At 41.9% G+C, this 18670-nt stretch overlaps 2 long non-coding RNA genes across 2 annotated transcripts in view; one reads left to right on the top strand and one right to left on the bottom strand.

Annotated features, from left to right (window-relative positions):
• Nucleotides 1-1241: 1241 nt before the first annotated feature.
• On the top strand, nucleotides 1242-6561 carry LOC116722614 (uncharacterized). The gene is made up of 3 exons (XR_004339796.1): nucleotides 1242-4282; nucleotides 4416-4508; nucleotides 5210-6561. It is a non-coding gene; the product is annotated as an uncharacterized LOC116722614 (long non-coding RNA).
• A 6578-nt stretch (nucleotides 6562-13139) lies between these two features.
• Nucleotides 13140-18670, bottom strand: part of LOC116723311 (uncharacterized) — a 29667-nt gene continuing 24136 nt past the window's right edge. The window contains exon 5 of the long non-coding RNA XR_004339958.1: nucleotides 13140-13151. This is a non-coding gene — a long non-coding RNA (uncharacterized LOC116723311). The remainder of the gene's footprint in view (nucleotides 13152-18670) is intronic.

Here is an 18670-nt window from a genome sequence, read left to right as displayed (position 1 = left end):
TAAATGTTACCAAAATCATGAGTGTTTGAGCATGTTTAGGGGGCATGGCCAATATGTGAACTTTAGTACTTGCCGAGGCAAACGACATGCCATAACTTTCACATACAAAGGCCGAGTTGCACCAAATTTGGTATGAATGATCCAGGTTTGGAAACTCGACAATCCTCTGCTGATCCCCCTCAATAAAGGAAGTGACTTTTTTTCTTGGAAGTCTCCATCTCTGACCCCCTTGAGGTAATCAAGATGATCTTGTGTCGTCAAGTTGGTCTGACGTACTTTAAAGTGCCAAGAGTTTTCGGTGGAGGGTGTGGCCGTGGCAGCACAACGAAGTCAGAGGTGACGCTGTTGACAGACGTTTGGCTAGAGCCACACAACTGTGTGTCCAAACTTGTACATGTACATGTTATATACATACATATCCAAGTATGTATACATTACATATTGTGCTGCTCAGGGTGGCATGTTGGAAAATATGAGTGAATCAACATTGAAATATAGTTAGATAGAAACATTCAATCTAGGGTGCAGACTGATATTGAAATGATACTGAAAGTGGTTGGTGACTCACATGTTGAATCAACGATAGGGTTTCAACCGTAACTGATGCTATATCAATGTTGGTTCAACCATCATCTATATTTCGATCTACATGTACATATGTGTTGATTTTATAAAGCTTTGGGTCAAGCTGCCAAACAGCAGCTCACATACAAAAATAAGTGTGAGGTAGGCACAGAAACCACAGGCTTCCACCTGTACACTGAAATTAATAAGGACACACAAATAATTATTCATGAATATTTATCTTACAGACGATTGGATCATTCATCCTGCTTCACCCTGTTTTTGACATAAGATTGAAACTCTTATCCATTAGTTGATAACCACATGACGAGTGTCATGCCTGCAGGAAATCCTTGCCTATCATTCGCCACAAAACAGGAAGTAACAATAACTCCTTTTCAGTGGAGAAGTGCAGGAATGGCACAAGAGCACTGATTATGGTGGAGTGGTGGTGCCACAGCTCCTGTGGTCAACAACAGGCCAGAGCAGTCCTGAGCTGCGCAGGCCTTACACGGCTGCATGCAGCTTTAATTTTGTTGCTATTGGTGCCTTGCAGCAAAATTTCTGTCATGTTCAGTGCTAGTCTGCTGACCCACATGCAGAACAAAACTCAAGAGACAGAATCAATTAAAGTTTATTGTACAAAAAAAGTAATTTTTGTCCAGTTATCATTGAATCTGGGTTGACAGGATCACTGAAGACGGAGAAAATAACACTGGTGAGAGAGGCACTTTGAGAAACTGGGTGTGAATGTGAATAGACTTGTTACTGGTTTGGTGAGAGCAATCAACCAGGGGGTGGGGAGTTGACTGAATGATCTCCAGGGCTTTTTTTCTAGTAGGGTCTGATACAGGAAGAAGTTTGGTATGTAATGCAGATTCAGAGAGAGCACGTGGCTGAGATAGCTGAGGGCTGGTTGTCGTGGAGGACAGACAGGTAGCAACACAGTCCTTCAGGGAACGGTTGTGGTGACTTCCACAACTGGTAAGTTGTGGAACTTGAACCAGGATACTTGACTGAGCTTTGATGTCAACAGAAGGAATCCAGAGTATCAGAGTGTAACACTGAGATAACCTGAAAGGAAATCAAAGGTGAGTAGCAAAAACAAAAAGCTACTGGAAACTAGCATAGAGAGGCTTGGAGTACAATGGAAGGGAAACACTCAGGCACCAAAGAACTGGCAACAGCTTCCTTTTAACTCTGGCTGATGAGATAATGATCCGCAGGTGTGGGTGATCAGCACCTGGGACAACGCCCTTCAACTGGAGACGGTCTCCTGGCTCCCTCTGGTGGATAACTGAAAAAAAGTGCAAACAAATCCCACAGAGACCAAAACCCCAGAATCCCAACAATTTCACCCCATATATAGATTTTAAATGTACAATTGAATGACAATAAAATCTGTGTATGTATATTATTATTTACAAATTAACCAGTGTTATTTTGGTAGCTGTTTACATTCCACCCTCAGCTGCTGCCAGTAATGCATGTGATGAGATGTGTGTGACGACCCCCCGCTGGTGCATTATGGCCGTTTAACTGTACTTCCATTAAGGTCCTGGATATGACAGGCGCTTGATGTCATGTGTTCACCTGGATCATGTATATGAGTGCTTGCTCCATTTATGGTAGATGCGCAGAGATGCCAGAGATCCACAGGCGGTGTGGAGCATGTCGGTCGCTTGACACGGTGAGGGACACAGTTGTGTGGGAGCCAGTTCGAAGGTTTGGATGGACCTCCTAAGCAGGCAGCGTTTGACCTGATGACACCTGGGAGCAGAAGCTTGGACCTGTGGGGGCCAGCTAGTCCATGTCTGAACAAGACCTGCAACTGAAGGATGATCAAACCAATGGGTGCACACGCTGGTGCAGCCATTCCTGGGCAGTATGCCAGTGGCCTGGGCTACCACCTATTACCCCTAGACTTCATTTTAATAATAAATGCTTTTACAGGGCTTAATAGTGATTTCTGGTATTCATGTTCTTGTTGCAGACTTCTGAGTTGGGCCATATCATCTTTTCGATTATTGCTAGAACAGAGACACCCAGATGCATTTGTGACATATCTGGTGACTTTAATCAAGCCTCACTCTCTTCTACACTCTAAAAAGAGTATTTGGGCTGTAGTTCATGTTATGGACTTATTTACATTAACCTCACTTAATTCTTATCCTTTAGTTATGACAACTTACTTTCATGAGTTCAATTAACTTAACAGTCACACATTTTATCTCAAACGAACTTTTTACTTTGAGTCTAAGTGAAACAATTAAGTTTAATGCAGCTTTACGTCTGACATCATTACGTAAGCTTTGCCCGGGACAGATCCTGCATCTCTGGTACCGACCGCCATTTCTTCTGAGTATCGACTGTCGACGAGCTTCAGATAAAACAGTAAGTATGCTGCCCCACCATAACCAAACATTAAATAAACGGTGTGAAAATATTTAAAACTCTTTCCACCTTAAATTTGAAACAGTGAACTGTGTTTAACGTCGAAGTGTCATCAGTTATTTGCTCTTAGCACATTTGCTAGTAGTAATTAGCCGCGCTGTTCGGCGGGGTTCAAATCTCAACATGTTTTAACATAACTACTCTGAGTTAGACTGAATGTTTATTTTGTGTGTGTACTTTTACGCTAAAAAAACTTAACTTGAAATTACAGAGGTGGGGGTGTTCTATGCAAAACTAATTTAATGTGATGCAACTCCACTGTGCTAATCACTGTGAGCTGCAGCCGGTGAAGCCATTTTTTCCAGTTTTCTCATGCTGCTTACTGGCGACATAATATAAAACGCATAATATCCTGACAGTGCTAAGAATCCATCAGGTGTCATTTCTCTTAAAAAAACAATTTGTGTCTGTAGGAACATTGCGCAGTGTTCTGGCTAGCGGTTGATTGCCAGGCACTGGGCCGGGCTGAGACGCCCTCGGGCTGGGCTGAGGATTTCACAGCTTCACTTTCGGAGCTCTGCTGTCACTGCATTTAGTAGCCTGCCCCACAGACTCCGCCCCGGCTAGATCGCTTCTTGCCCTGTATTATTTCTCTGCAATTTGCAATCTACCACAGCGCACAGACAGTTCACAATGTGCAAGTTTGATCTCCCTATGGTCGTCCGCACCCTTGATTTCACCGGCTGCAGAAATCAAAATGACAACCGGCATGAACGCGAGGAGAAGAAAGAGGAAAAATTAAGATCAAATGAAAATTTGAGGCATAATTTAACAGGAGTGGATCATCACTGACAAGTTTTTCCACGCCTCCACTGTTCTGTGCTGTGAGTGTGAGTGTGTGGCTGCGCGCCTACATTTTGTTCGCTGTGCAGAGAATGTCAGCTGTTGTTTTTTTCTTTACCTCAGCTGTATCCACCAGAACCATCACTATAACCAGTTTGCTAGCAGGGGTCTGTCATTAGCACTAGCGGTCGTTCTGCATCGGGCCTACATACATTAACGAAAATCCTCGCTAAAGCTACCCTGCACCCGAGAAATGTAACTACATGTTCACAAGGACTGTGATTACTGCCTAGGCTTCAGAGGTGCTTTCTGGTTACTTATGTAGGCACTGCCACTCAATTAACAAGTGGGAGCAGCTTTTAGCGGTTAGCATTCGTTTGCTAATTAGCATTAGCATTTCTGGCTAGAACCCTGTTGTGTTAACTTCTCTTACCCACTTCTCTTTCCAGGCCTAGAACCAAGAATCATCAAACCAAATAAGGTGAGCCATATTTTCTTCATAAAGGATTTGCGTAATATCTGATAGGCCTTTGCTGTTGTGAACAGCCCAAATATATTAGTTATATCATGAATCTCTTCAGATATGTAATATTGAAATGATAACTTTTCTCCAGGTTGAAGACATTGGGATTGGAAGGGAATGTGTTCTGAAAGGGCTCATCACCTTTCTTGGAGAGGATGCAAAAGACCTTATTAAGGAATACTGTGTAAGTTTTTAAAGGTTTAAAGTTGCATCTCATCCCATTCAAGCAAATGGACAAATTCAATGTCAGTTGTTTTTACCTTCTTAAATGATTTATGGACTGGCTTTTCTAAATGTGAACATCTGTTTGAAAAAGTGGGGCAGATTTGGTGTCAGAAATGTAAATTTAACATGGCTGTGTCCTGCTTAAATCCAGAAATGGTGTGCTTTGCTGTTCAGCAGAGCGCATCAACTTCATTTCTTCTTTACCAATATGCCAAACAAGTTAATAAGAATATGTTTTAGAGTCATGGTATTTTGATACCAGCTCCAAAATATCTGACAAGCAACACAAATATGCATTTTGTATTGAGTTCCACCCTAAGATGACCATCGGCTGGATCAGTATTCTGCTTTGATATACAATCTAAGAAATTGGTTTTTAAGCTAAAGCCTGTAATATGATGGAACATATATAAAGCTATATACATGCATTATCTTTTCAAAAACATTAAAAATCACCCTTTGAGTTATTCAATTTGTAATGCAACTTCGAACTTGAAAAATTTATCAAGGATATTTCAAATGCCGTAAACCACTCTTTAATTCACAAGCTGTACATCTTATACTTGGTGTTTGCATTTACAAGGCTTTTATTTTCCAAATTCTGTAGTGAGAGATTAGTTACAGTGTTCAAGTTTTAACATATTGTTTAACTCACTACAGAGCAGCAGCGGAGATGATGCCCAGATGGAACTCAAACAACTCACCATGGCAGTGTTTGTGATTCGGAAGGAGGGAGAGGGATTGAAAGAACCCCCAGAAGACATTGGCATCGTCATTGAGGGAGTGGAGGTGTTGCATGACCTGACTTCAGTTGCCTGACTTCATGTGCCCTGCTTCTGGGTTTGATATATTCCCTTAACCTGGCTTATCCAAAGGCTCTGCGCTTCACATTTGAAGTGTTCCAAAAAATCTTCATGCAGCTTGAGCAGCACAAGATGTCTCCCAAAGTTCAAAATTTGTTTGGAAGACTTCAGACCTCACAGTAAAGACACTGGCATGTTGTGCAACAGGACAGATTATCTTCTGTCTTCTTTGTTTGAACAGAAGAGCGCCATGTTTTGGAAGCTTAACACCTCAAGGAACTGCACTTTGTGAACTTCTGTTGGGACATTGTTCATATTAAAGCCACAAGTAATACAGAGTTTACTGGATAACAGTTGTGACTGGTATTTCTGGAGGATGTTTACTGATGAGGTTGTGATGAACATTATCATTTTGGGAGTAGGTCTTTTTTTGTTTTTGACATTTCATAAAGTTACATGGTTCATCTCTTTGGTTTTGTGTGGGGAAGAAATACAGGTTAAGGGGGAAAATTACAGTAGGAAAGTAGTAGGCTACTGCAGTTTGTGGACACTTTCACAGAATTTTCTGTTTGCATTTTTTATTTTTAATTTGAATCAACAGATTTGTGCAGTGTTTTTTGAAGGAGGTTGAATGGATCTAGATCATAATGTTTACTATTCTGTTCTTTTCTGGTGTCAGTTAAATTAACGGACTTGTATAAACTAGGCAGCTATTACACCACATATTTGTTTGAAAACTTTTTGCCTAAATATTTTTTGGGTATTGCTCTTGTTTTCAGTGTAAAAATAGTCACTAGTGTCATTATATTTTATGTCAAAAACATGTTCTCAGCAAATGTTATGGTTTAAGAGTGTGGATTTTCTTTTTTAGGAGGACTTGTGTTAAATCTAAAAAAACAATTTTTTTTCCTGAGGAATACTTCTGGATTCTACAACCTCACACAGGGGTGTCCAAGTCTTGTCCAGGAGAGCTACCATTGTGCAACTTTCAGATGGACCCTATTTCAATACCACCTGAAGCTAATTTCTGAATTCACACACCAGCAGACATTCAGCTCAGCAGAGGCGTTGTAATGAGCAGTTCATTTGATTCAGATGTATTGGAGATGGGATGCATCTGAAAGTTGCAGAATGATGGCTCTCCAGAACTGGACTTGGGCACCTCTGATCTAGCAGGTCGCTGACCAAAAAGGTTGAAGTATTCAAAAGATCTGTGTAGCATGTTTAATGCATAATATTTTGTGAAAAACCTGTAAGTTTGTGATGCTTTCACAATAAAATTTAAAATGTTCCATTTGTGTAGATTTATTTTAACCAAGTTGAATTTCTGAGTAGCATAAAGGTATTTTACTCCTATTTGAAAAACTAAAATAACATGCTAAAAAACACTTTTAAAATGATTTAAATGCAAGCTATATTTTAAGTAAAATGTGAGTGATAATTTTATTTGGGGTAGTTTAGTTTTTTAAGTTGGAACAACTTAAAATTTTGAGTTGACTTTCTATAAAATTAAGTAAGATGGATTTAAATTTTTTATTTGGAATGAAGTCAATGAATTGAGTAAGACTGACTTAAATTTGTCAAGTTAACCAAACTTAATAAATTAGGTTGGATAAAATTAATTGAATTACTTGTTACCAATTGAAGCAATTCAATTAAGTTGGATCAACTATTTTCTTTTTTCAGTGTATGTCAATGTTTCATCAGTTTGTCAGCTGCTCCAACCAAGAAAACAAAACGTTGGATTTGTTTTATGCTAATTTAAAGGATTCATATCAAACCAAGACCTATTATGGGGAAATGTGGAAATGCTAGTTTGATTATGCTTGCTTTTAATTATGTTTCATTTTATAGACTTTCATGTATGGTTTAATCAGTGGGGTTTTTATTTTGGACTAAATGCTTAGAGGTGTGCAGGCCACGTATACGCATTTAACATTTAACCAAGATGAACTGTGGGAAAGTATTGCTACGCTGAATATGTATGTGCATTTCCTACTGAGCCCCACTGTGCTGTACAAGGTGTGCTGCTTTAAGTGTTGATCTCCAAAGATATATTTACTTCACTATAATAAATGTTTGGTTGATTGTATTCATTGACTCTCTGCTACACAGGTCTGTATCCTCAACAGAAATCAGATCACAATCTTGTTTTTCTCTTGGATGAATATGAACCTCTTGCTAAGACACTTGGAAAGTGGTCACAAGAAGCAGAAGAAACCCTACAGCAACTGGTTTGAAGCAACTGACTGAACTACACTTTCCCAGTCACACTCAGTCACACCAGAACTGAGTGTATGACTGACTACATAAACTTCTGTGTCAACAGCAGCATCCCCACCAGAACAGTCAGATGTTTCCCTAATAACCAAACCTGGATCTTTCCTAAAGGAACTTTTAAACAAGAAACCCTCGAGGTCAGACCTTTCACATGCTGGGAGTCCAACACCCTCCTGCAGATCTGCGTCCTCCTCCCTTGGAAAGAGAAGAGATTTGTCTGGGATGTGAAGATGCAGATTCTTCATCCTCAGTTGTCACAAAGGGCTCAGTATAGTCATCAAAACTCCACTTCTCTTGACAGTGGAGATGGGGTATTGCACTACTTAAAGCAGCCTTAAATAATGTTTCAAATGCAAAGCTCATAAGTGGTTTGTAGACATCTTGCTGTAAAACTTTAGTGTTACAAAGAACATAAGATAGTCGTTGTTGTTGTTAATTTTATTGCCGAGTGCTTTTACACGAACGTGCCGTCCGATTAAACTGTAAATACAGTAAAAAACAAAACATCAATACTTAGTATTGCAGTATTCAATAAACACAAACTTAAATATAGATTTATTAGCTAGGCTTGACTAACCAGTTATAAGGCAAAGTTTACTCTTAGAACACTTCGTCATATAATAAACATCGGCATTCAAATATCAAAGTGCAGTAAACACAGCATTCGGCTAATTAGCTCTAGCAAATTTAGCAAGCTCACAGAACAGATAACAAAACTCATCTCCCCACAGCATACAGCATTAATATAACTCACCACGTTGGGCAACACTCATGAACGGCAGTAGAATATGACTTTTTTGTAGATTCAGCTTGTTAGCTTCAGCTAACAGCAGTCTCAGTGCATTACTGGCCTGCCGTAAGTTTCTTCTCTTGTTTCACCTCCCCTCCCGTACCAATGCAAAGCAACTACAGAGCCCCCTAGCGGAATGGGAGGAGTGAATCCAACATCCCGGCCCCGATGAACTCTACAGATGTTCATCCCAGGTAAATTGGTGAATGAGAAGTTAGAGAAAAGTATTAACCTTAGATAATGCTTTAATTTTAACCCTGTCAAAAACCTTTCCAAATAAAATATCTGTTACATTCCCTTTTTTTAAAAACCAAAATTAGTAACTACAAGTGCACAGTAATCATGAACATAAGATTGAGTGAAAGTCATCAATAACATATAGAGAACCCATACAAGCTGAAGGTAAGTAAATCTACTCATCCATATTTCCTTCAAGTAAACACAGCTTGTGTATTGGACGGGTGTAAGTGCCTCTATAAGTCTTTACTTGCACTGATCACACCAGACCATCAGCTCCGATGTTGACATCAGTAACCAAACCAAGAGGCCACGATCCTCTTGGTTCGTGGCCTGCCTTCGTGCAGGATCCGTACAAGATCTCCGACCTAATAGTTTCTGGAATGGTGGTTCCACTTCTGCCTTTGCTGCAGGCTGGGTAGGTACTCCTTCACCCACCAAACCCAGAAAATGTCTGCTAAATACTGGACTTGGCGCCAAAATCGATGATACAGATCCTGTTTTACAAAGTGACCAGGAGGCAGAGTGCACTCTGATCTCAGCAGAAGCAAGTCATTGGGAGTCAAAGGTTGACCATCTCTTGGGTCATCTGACAACTTTGTTAGTGGTCTCCCATTGATGATGTTTTCAATGATACAGAAAAGTGTCATTAATCCTTCATCATCCAAAGTCTGTTGTCCTGCAACGCTCATGACAATTGAGCGCACAGAACGAATCTGTCTCTCCCCTATGTGATCCTTTGCTGGTTCCATTCTTCCAAAGCCTTCCGCAATTCGTGACGAGCACCAACAAAGTTCGTCCCGTTGTCTGAGCGTATCAGTTGAGGTGTCCCACGACGAGCCATAAATCGTTGAAGAGCATTTATGAATGAATCTGTGTCCAAGCTGTGCGCCACCTCCAAGTGGATGGCTCTGGTAGTTAGACAAGTGAATAGACAGCCATATCTCTTCACCTCACTCCATCCTCTTTTGATGGTAATGGGCCCAAAATAATCAATTCCAACGTGAGTGAAAGGCGGCTTACATGGAGTCACATGATCAATGGGCAAGTCGGCCATGTACTGAGTATTGATTGGAGCCCTTTGTCTTTTGCAAGGTACACACTGTGCTAGGACTTGCTTCACAGCTTTGCAGCCTCTGACAATCCAAAAGAATTGTCTAATCTCAGTAAGTACCCTTTCAAATCCAGAATGACCTGTGAGTTTGTGAAAATGCCATATGATAAGTTCGTTAATATGGTGGTTTCGAGGCAAAATTGCAGGGTGTTTCGCCGCTTCGGCTATTGGAGCATTGGTGAGCCTTCCTCCAACGCGGAGTAATCATCACTGAGTCGTACTGGAGTTAACTTCCTGATGCCTTCTCCTTTTATTGGACAGGTAAAGTGGGTGTGTTGAATGTAGTCAATGATGGCAATCTCTGCCAGTTTCATTTCGTTTGGTGTTATTGGATCTCATAGTCTGGGTTCAGACTTCTTCAGAAGGATATTCTTAGCACGTAGGATCAATACGATAGCTCGTTTGAGTATGTACCAGGAGGAATACCTCTGAATGAAACAGTCAATTGCTGGTTGAATGGTGAGCTTAGAAGACACTGCATATGTCTGACTTGACTTCTTTACCTCTGCTTCCGGAGGTAAGCTTCCTAGTTCAGGCTGGCAAGGCCATAACTCCTCTTCCTGCCACAGGAAGGCAGGGCTTTTGAGCCAGCGCTCACTGTTTATGAGTTCTTCAGCAGACAGTCCCCTTGAAACATCATCCGCAGGGTTTAGTTCTGTGCAGACATGTTTTCATTGTGAGGCTTGTGAGACTTCACGGATCTGTGAAACTCTATTTGCAACAAAGGTTTGGAACCGTTTCTCTTAATTCCTGATGTAATGTATAGTGCTGTCTGTCCAGAAGACAGAATCCAGGAGGGGTAGCTCGAAGCTTTGACGGATCTTCTGATCAAACTGTACCGCTACTACAGCGGCTGCCAGTTCTAGTCTTGAAATAGTGCTTGGTTTGACAGGAGCCAGCCTATTCCTAGAGAGAACAATATTACAGTAGATGTTATTGTTGCTTACAACCCTAAGATAGCTAACAGCACCATAACCCAATTCAGAAGCATCACAGAAGTGATGAATTTGTATGGTGACTGAAGCTGCAGTAAAACCTTCAGGTCTGAGACATTAAGGCACCTGTAGTCTGCAGAGTTTTGGTAGGTCGTCTAACCACCAGCCCCATTGCTCAGCAATGTCACTTGGGATAGTTTCATCCCAACCTGGCTTCAGGCGACATAGTGCCTGAAACAGTACCTTTTCCTGTAAAATGAACTGGCCAACTAACCCCAAGGGGTCATAAACTGAACTTATTGTGCTTAGCATGCCTCTTTTTGTGCTGGGTTAGTTCTTAACCTTGATGATGAAGGTGATGCAGTCATCTGTTATGTCCCAGAACACCCCTAGAGCTCTTTCCAAAGATGGATCTCCATCTTGGTCCAACAATGGAATTTGATTTGTATGTTCCTCCTCTGGGATAGACTGTAGGACCTCAGTTGAATTGCTTGTCCATGTAGTCAAGCGAAATCCTCCGTGCATGAGTAGGTCGATCAGCTGTGCTGCTAGACGGATGGCCTGTTGGGGTGAGTCTGAGGAATTCAGGCAATCATCGACATAGAAGTTTCTTTCTACAGTGGAGATGGTATCTGCATCATATTGATGTGCATGATCTAAAGCACACCTCCTCAATGCAATACTCTTCAGCTCTGAGAAGACGGGGAGCATCTTGTCCAATGACAAGGTGCACATCATGGACCTTACCAAGCTCCGCCCACAACCGACCCACATGACCGCAAGTCTCACAAGCAAAGCCTCGCAGCGCGTTGTTTCTATGTAAACATGACTCGATTAGTGCATCATTTCTACTGGATTTTCACAATATATTAGCTACTACAATGGACAGAGGAACTAACAAGTTCATGTGATCATCTGGGAGGAGGTTACTGGTTTCTCAGTCACAAGCTGGTTGCAAACCTGAGGCCAGCAAGTGTCAGTCAGTTATGGTAGATCTGAAATTTGGTTTGATGACCTCAATATGAGAAGCTACAGACTGATAGGAGGAACCAAAGAGCTCTGTAAAGGTAAAGGCAAATCTTCTGAAGTTGGGATATAATTCATTTAATTTCAAATAATTACCACGGTAGAAGCCATTTGTTTGTTAAAATTTTATGAAATATATTTGTTCTATTTGATGTTTGTTGTGAATGACGTATACTCACAAACGAACGAGGTAATTAGTCCAACGTTTAGAAACTACAGCGAGTGATGCGCCACAGCAAAGGTAAACAAAGGTAAAATAACCTGAACAGGTGATCAACTCAAAACCACTCGTACTTTTTTACTCTCTCTCTCTCTTTGTAGTTTAAGCACACCTGTTACCGTGGCAATCACCTGCGCCCCACAAGATGAGCAAAGATTACATTAAAAACATACCATTCAGTCCGTTACGATATCAAGTTTCCAGGCTTGATATTTATTTCTCGTTTATTAATCAGCGCTTCCCTGAACACAGCGATGGTTGATTGACTAGCTGTACTTGGTGCTAGAGTGGCTAACACGAGTAACAGTTTAGTCCAAAGCCTTTTCTGCTAAAATAAAATCTTTAGTGTATGTCAGATACAGACACATTGCATATTGATCTGTTTAGCTAACGTAAGACTGTGTAGCAGACAGGCTTCAAGGTGTAGAAGTTGTATCAGTACTGCCATTATGCTGTACTTAGCTAACGGGAAGCTAAGTGTGTTTGTGAGATGGCCGCACACGTGACCACGTAGAATGGGCATCAGCCAATGAAAAGCGGCCCCTCTGGTAAGGTCCATTGGACTTGATGCTGGGAATAGGGATGTCTGCTAGGTGATCCCATCTGGCTGCCTCGTCAGGTGTCGCGAGACAGCTAAGTCCTATGTTTAACTTTTTAAGTGTTCTTACACCATTAAGTGTGTAGATGCTGCCATCATGCAGAGAGTCAATCTCAAGATCCACACTTTGAGTAAATAAGCCTTCTTGGCTTCCTCCTACTGTATCAAGGTATAACCTTGCTGGCTTGCCTTTGACCGCTAGCTTCTTGGTCAGTTCTTCTGAAACCAAACTGGTGTTGGCTCCAGCATCGAGTAATGCGTATGTAACAGAACTGATGTTTGTAGCTTTGCCCCTCATTAAGAAGGCGCATCAGTGCCTCTTCTTCATGAGAACCCTGAGGAAGAACCACCTGTCCTCAGAGATCCTCACGAACTTCTACCGCTGCACCATTGAGAGCATCCTCACCAACTGTATTACAGCTTGGTACGGGAACTGCTCTGTCTCCGACCGGCAGGCGCTGCAGAGGGTGGTGAATACTGCCCAGTATATCGCCGGGGCACCGCTCCCTGCCATCAAGGACATCTACAGGAAGCGGTGTTTGAAAAGGGCTGGGAAAATCACAAAGGACTCCACTCACCCAGCACACACACTCTTTTCCCTCCTGCCCTCTGGGAGGCGTTACAGAAGCCTACGGACCAGAACCACCAGGCACCGGAACAGCTTCTTTCCCACAGCTGTCACGCTTTTGAACTCCTCCTGACATAAAACATAAACTATAAGGACTGTACTCCCCTATCCTCTCATACAACAATAACACATGGACTATCCTCACACACACACACATCACGGACTGTTTTCTTCACACACACATATAACCTGTAAATTTTATCTGCCATTATTTATCTATAATCCATTCCCTAACATTCTTGTATATTCTGTATAATCTGTGCATATAACTCCCATATTTATATTTATACACAATATCTATATCTCTTGCTATAACCCCTTATAGTCCATACATACATAGTCTTGTACATCTGTAAATGAATATTTATATCTCGTAGAGCACTTCTGGATAGATGCAAACTACATCTCGTTGCTTGTACTTGTGACAGTGCAATGACAATAAAGTTGAATTCTATTCTATTCTATTTTATTCTACATTTTAGCCTAAGGACACATGGTGGAGAGTGGAATGGACAAAGTTGGCTAATGAAGACACGCTACAGGTGTGGAGGATGATAATGAGGACCAGCCACCGGAGAAAGAAGTCCCACAGTCAGAAAATACAGGAGTTCTTCCACGACACCAGCAACACCAGGAGTATGTGGCAAGGCATACTGGCGATCACAGATTACAATCCATCCTCCCCCCCCAGTGGGCGAAGTTGATGCTGACTTTCTCAATGGACTCAATAACGTCTTTGGGAGATTCGAGGCACTGAACAGTACTCTGGCAAAGAAAACTGTTCCCCACCAGGAAGAGGAGGCACTCTGCCTGGACACAGCCGATATGTTGGAGACTCTGAAAAGAGTCAACCCACGGAAGGCCCCAGGCCCCGACAACATACCTGGGCGGGTGTTCAGGGAATGCGCAGGTCAGCTGGCTGGTGTCCTAACAGACATTTTTAACACCTCACTGGACCAAGCCACAGTGCCAGCCTGTCTCAAAACTGCCTCCATCATTCCGGTGCCAAAGAAACCTCAAGTCACCTCTTTCAACGATTACCGGCCTGTGGCACTGACTCCCATCATGATGAAGTGCTTTGAAAGGCTGGTAAAAGAACACATCGTCTCCAGACTCCCCTCCACATTCGACCCGTTCCAGTTTGCCTACAGCCGAAACCGCTCCACTGAGGACGCCATCTCCTCCGCCCTACACCTGAGCCTGGCTCACCTGGAGGAGAAGAACACTCATGTGCGGATGTTGTTCCTGGACTTCAGCTCAGCGTTCAACACAATCATCCCACAGTATCTGGCAGGAAAACTGGGACACCTGGGCTTCAGCACCCCCCTGCGCAACTGGCTGCTAGACTTCCTCACTGACAGACCTCAGTCAGTCCGGATCGGACAACACACCTCCGATGTCATCACCCTCAGCACAGGCTCCCCTCAGGGCTGCGTCCTGAGCCCTCTGCTGTTCACTCTGATGACACACGACTGCGCCCCCAGGTTCGCCACCAATCACATCGTGAAGTTTGCGGACGACACAACGGTGGTGGGCCTCATCAGAGACGACAACAACCTGGACTACAGAGAGGAGGTGGAACAGCTGGTGGACTGGTGCAGAGACAACAGCCTGATCCTGAACGTTGACAAGACGAAGGAGATGATCGTCGACTTCAGGAAGAACCGGCCCAGCCACGCTCCACTGCTCATCAACAGCTCGGCTGTGGAGGTGGTCAGCAGCACCAAATTCCTGGGGGTGCACATCACTAACGACCTCACCTGGACTGTGAACACCACGTCTCTGGTCAAGAGGGCACAGAAACGCTTGTATTTCCTGGGAAGGATGAGAAGAGCACACCTGCCCCCGCCCATCCTCAAGACGTTCTACAGAAGCACCATAGAGAGCATTCTGACCAGCTGCCTCTCTGTGTGGTGTGGAGGCTGCAGCGCCTCCGACTGGAAGAACATGAGGAGAGTGGTGTGGACAGCAGAGAGGATCATCGGGACCCCCCTTCCCTCCATTCAGGACATTTCATCCCAGTGCTGCGTGTCCCGAGGCCACCATGGACTGTTCTCCCTGCTGCCCTCTGGAAAGAGGTTCCGCAGCATCCGGTGCAGGTCCACCAGGTTCCGAAACTGCTTTTTCCCACTTGCCTGATGGCAAGTCCAGTTAAGAGTTCAGCAGTCTGATGACTGCTGAACTCTTAACTGGACTGCACTCAAAAAACTGGTCTCCACTTCATACCTTGCACATGTACATAGCTAAATAATTTCTATTTTACTGTCATTCCTGCACTTTATATTTTATATTTATATTTACATTTATATTTTATATTGTATTTTATTTTATTCTGGAGTAACCTCATAACATTGGAACCTCAAACATTGTTCTGAGCCGTATGCAACAAAATTTCGTTCTGTATACACCCTGTTCATGCAAAATGACAATAAAGTCAGTCTAAGTCTAAGTTTGACCAAAGAGAAAGAAGCAGATGAAATATTCTCCAAGAAAATTAGGTAAGTCATTTTTGTGTTACTATTTTCTTCAGGTGAAGGGGAGTGTGAGAGGACATGTAAGTGGGGAAGGGGGAGCAGGAATCAACATCCATCATGTAAGTTAACAAGTTACGTTTTAGACAATGTTAAGGAAAATGATTATTTTAGTGCTAAAAATACACTTAATCTTACAACATGTGTAAAGGTATATTAATCACTCTTATTTGAAAAAACAGGCTTTGTGTGACCCTTCGAGAGAGGCCCGAAGGAGACAAGCAGACGCCTTCCACTGTCTGTTTAAGAGCACACAAAAGCCATAAAATTAGCATCTCCATGGAAACGGTGCTGGAATGTGTGGGATAGACGTTAGAGTTATCTGTGAAATCTCAAAACAGGGACTTCTCCGCCCGAGATCGCCCGTGTCGGACAGAGATGAGCACGAAGTGGTCCGCCCTTTTACTTAGATAAAAACCAGACATCTGAGCTGTAATGAGGGGAGTTTCCAAGTTTCTTTGGGGAGCCGAAACAGGTCTCTGATTGGTTGAACAACAGAACGCCTTCTTTGCATATATTAAATAGGGAAACACCTCTTTAGTTTAAAATTCCAGGTCAGCACGCCGAGAGAGAGAGTTTTTTCCATCTTTTCTCCACGTGGGCGCCTTTGTCTGTCTCTGTGTGTCGTGTGTGTCTGTTTCCCCTTGTCTGTTGTTATTTTGTGATAAAATGTATATCTCTGTACCTCTGCAGCTTTGTTAACTGATTCATGCGTTGCTTTGTATGAATTAAACTCTGTGATCTGTGACGTCAACACGCCTTGTTGTGGGTTGTTTTACAGCTGCCCCGCTGCTCGCCGAGAGGACCCGGCTTTTAAGGAAGATATGAGCCAAACGTTTTGTTCAAAGTTAATAATAAATATTTCTTCCTTTACAACAACTAATTGTTATCAAATGTAAAACTAGTGTTTAATCTATTTATCTATTAATAAACTTCTTGTGCCTAATACTATACATTAAATGATGCATTCTGAATAACAATAGGCTGGATGCATTTCTGCCAAACAAATATTTGATCAGAATAATTTTGTTCAGCTCTAGTCATTATGCTCCTTGTATTAAGAAATAATTGTATTGCACTTTATGGCAACCAGTCAAGTTAACTACTGTAGACATTTGTCTGCCAGTCTAGTATTCTGACAGTGTGCAGCAAGGGACATTATTGGAATGATATTTAAATAAATGCTGAATTAAGATCACATTGCATTTTTGTTTATGTTCCTTTTTTGAAGTGACCATAGTGGATTGAGTCATCACCCACTATAAAAATGTCCAGAAGAGATTCACCAAGTTTGAGACAGCACGGTTGCACTAAATGTGCTAAAATTTTTTATTACTAATCGTGTTGTAATATTTAGTTGTAGCACTTCCTGTGATTAATACCTAATTAATGGTTAGCAAAAAAAAAATAACAGTCCATAGCGACATAAGTCCAACCTTGTTCATGAACGGCCGCCGGCCGACTGCCAGTACGTAGCAGCGGGCACGTACACCTCCAGTACTGTTCTCGCCCCAGTCCATCACAACCAATCAAATTGCTTAAACTTGATTTTGCCCTTGACTGAAAGTAGAGACAAGTAAAATTGATGCATTTACTGATGGTAGTAAATAACAGTTATTAACAAAACGCTACATTTACTGTGTAAATGTACCTGTGTGTACAATATAGTACACACAGGTATAGTACATACCCGTGTGTACTATGTTGTTATGGACTTTTACAGTGTATAAAACCTCCAATATGTGAGTGTAAAACATTAACCAGGTTAAGTAAAAGGTGATTATTACTGTTTAAGGTGAAAAGGTCTACGATGCATTGTATTTAAGAAAATGTTTAAGGGGTGTAGGAGAAAAGAGATATATATATAACCTGAGGGGTTACAATAAGTAATTCTGTTTTAGTTTTTCAATCAGTATTTCAGAGTTACATTATACTGACCAGAAGTTAAACCCTCTGTTTGAAGAACAAGTAATGCTTTGTGTAAATGCCCATTCCATTATTTATGCTGTTTGTAGGTTGCTACCCATAGTACCCACTAGGGGTGCTGTAGTTTGGTTCACTTTAAGTTAGTACCTTCATTTAAAGTGAAAAATAAGAGGAAGTGTTGCTAGTTTCCTGTCAGTCAGAACTTTGCAAGTACACCTCGCTGCAGCACTTTGGGCGAAAATATCGAGAAGGACCTGAAAATATCCCACGGACAAGAGGAAGAGGAGGATATTCTTCATCTTTATGACTCTGGGTTAGCGCACATTCTTCAGAAAAGGCTAAAAGCAGCACTACACGGACTTTACCGCCATAAACTTTGCAGCCCTTGGATAGCGGAGCAAGGTACATGTTTAGAACAGCATTAGTTTGTGAAGTTAGCGTTTTTATGTAATGTATTCATGTTTTGTGTCAAACAAAGGCACTTAGGCAAATGTATTTTCTTTTCTTTTAGTTTTCACGATGTATTCGGAGCACGGTGTATTCAGTGCTATTCAGCAAACTGGGTTTGGAAAGAAGTAAATACAAATCTATTGCACCCGTCGAAGCTCTCTGTGTTTTCTTGGGTCTGAGGGACTGCTACAATGAAAACTCGTTGCTGAGTGAAAGACGGTTCCATGTTAGACGAGTGCAACCCACGTGTCAGTCGAGCGAGGCCTGCACCAGCCTAAAGAGATTCTACTCCTGTCAAGAATCATTGAGACTTCATCACAGCTCTTCATATTGGACTCTGACTCGGTTATTCATAAAGGTTCAGGTATTTTACTCAAAAAGGACTTTGAAAAAAGGAGATCAAATTACCTGCACAGTAATTAAGAGTTTAAAGTCTTAACTGCAGTCGTAGTTTAATGTCTTAAAGCTACGGTGGGTGTGCATTAAGTAAATGCTATTTCTTAAATTGCATGGTTTGGTTTTCCTCTAAATAATTTGCAGTACATCAGCAGTATTTACAGTCATATTTGTTATATGTGTGGAT

The sequence above is a fragment of the Xiphophorus hellerii genome, chromosome 7 (assembly GCF_003331165.1).
Source record: "Xiphophorus hellerii strain 12219 chromosome 7, Xiphophorus_hellerii-4.1, whole genome shotgun sequence".
NCBI lineage: Eukaryota > Metazoa > Chordata > Actinopteri > Cyprinodontiformes > Poeciliidae > Xiphophorus > Xiphophorus hellerii.
This window is presented reverse-complemented; position numbering and strand designations above follow the sequence as displayed.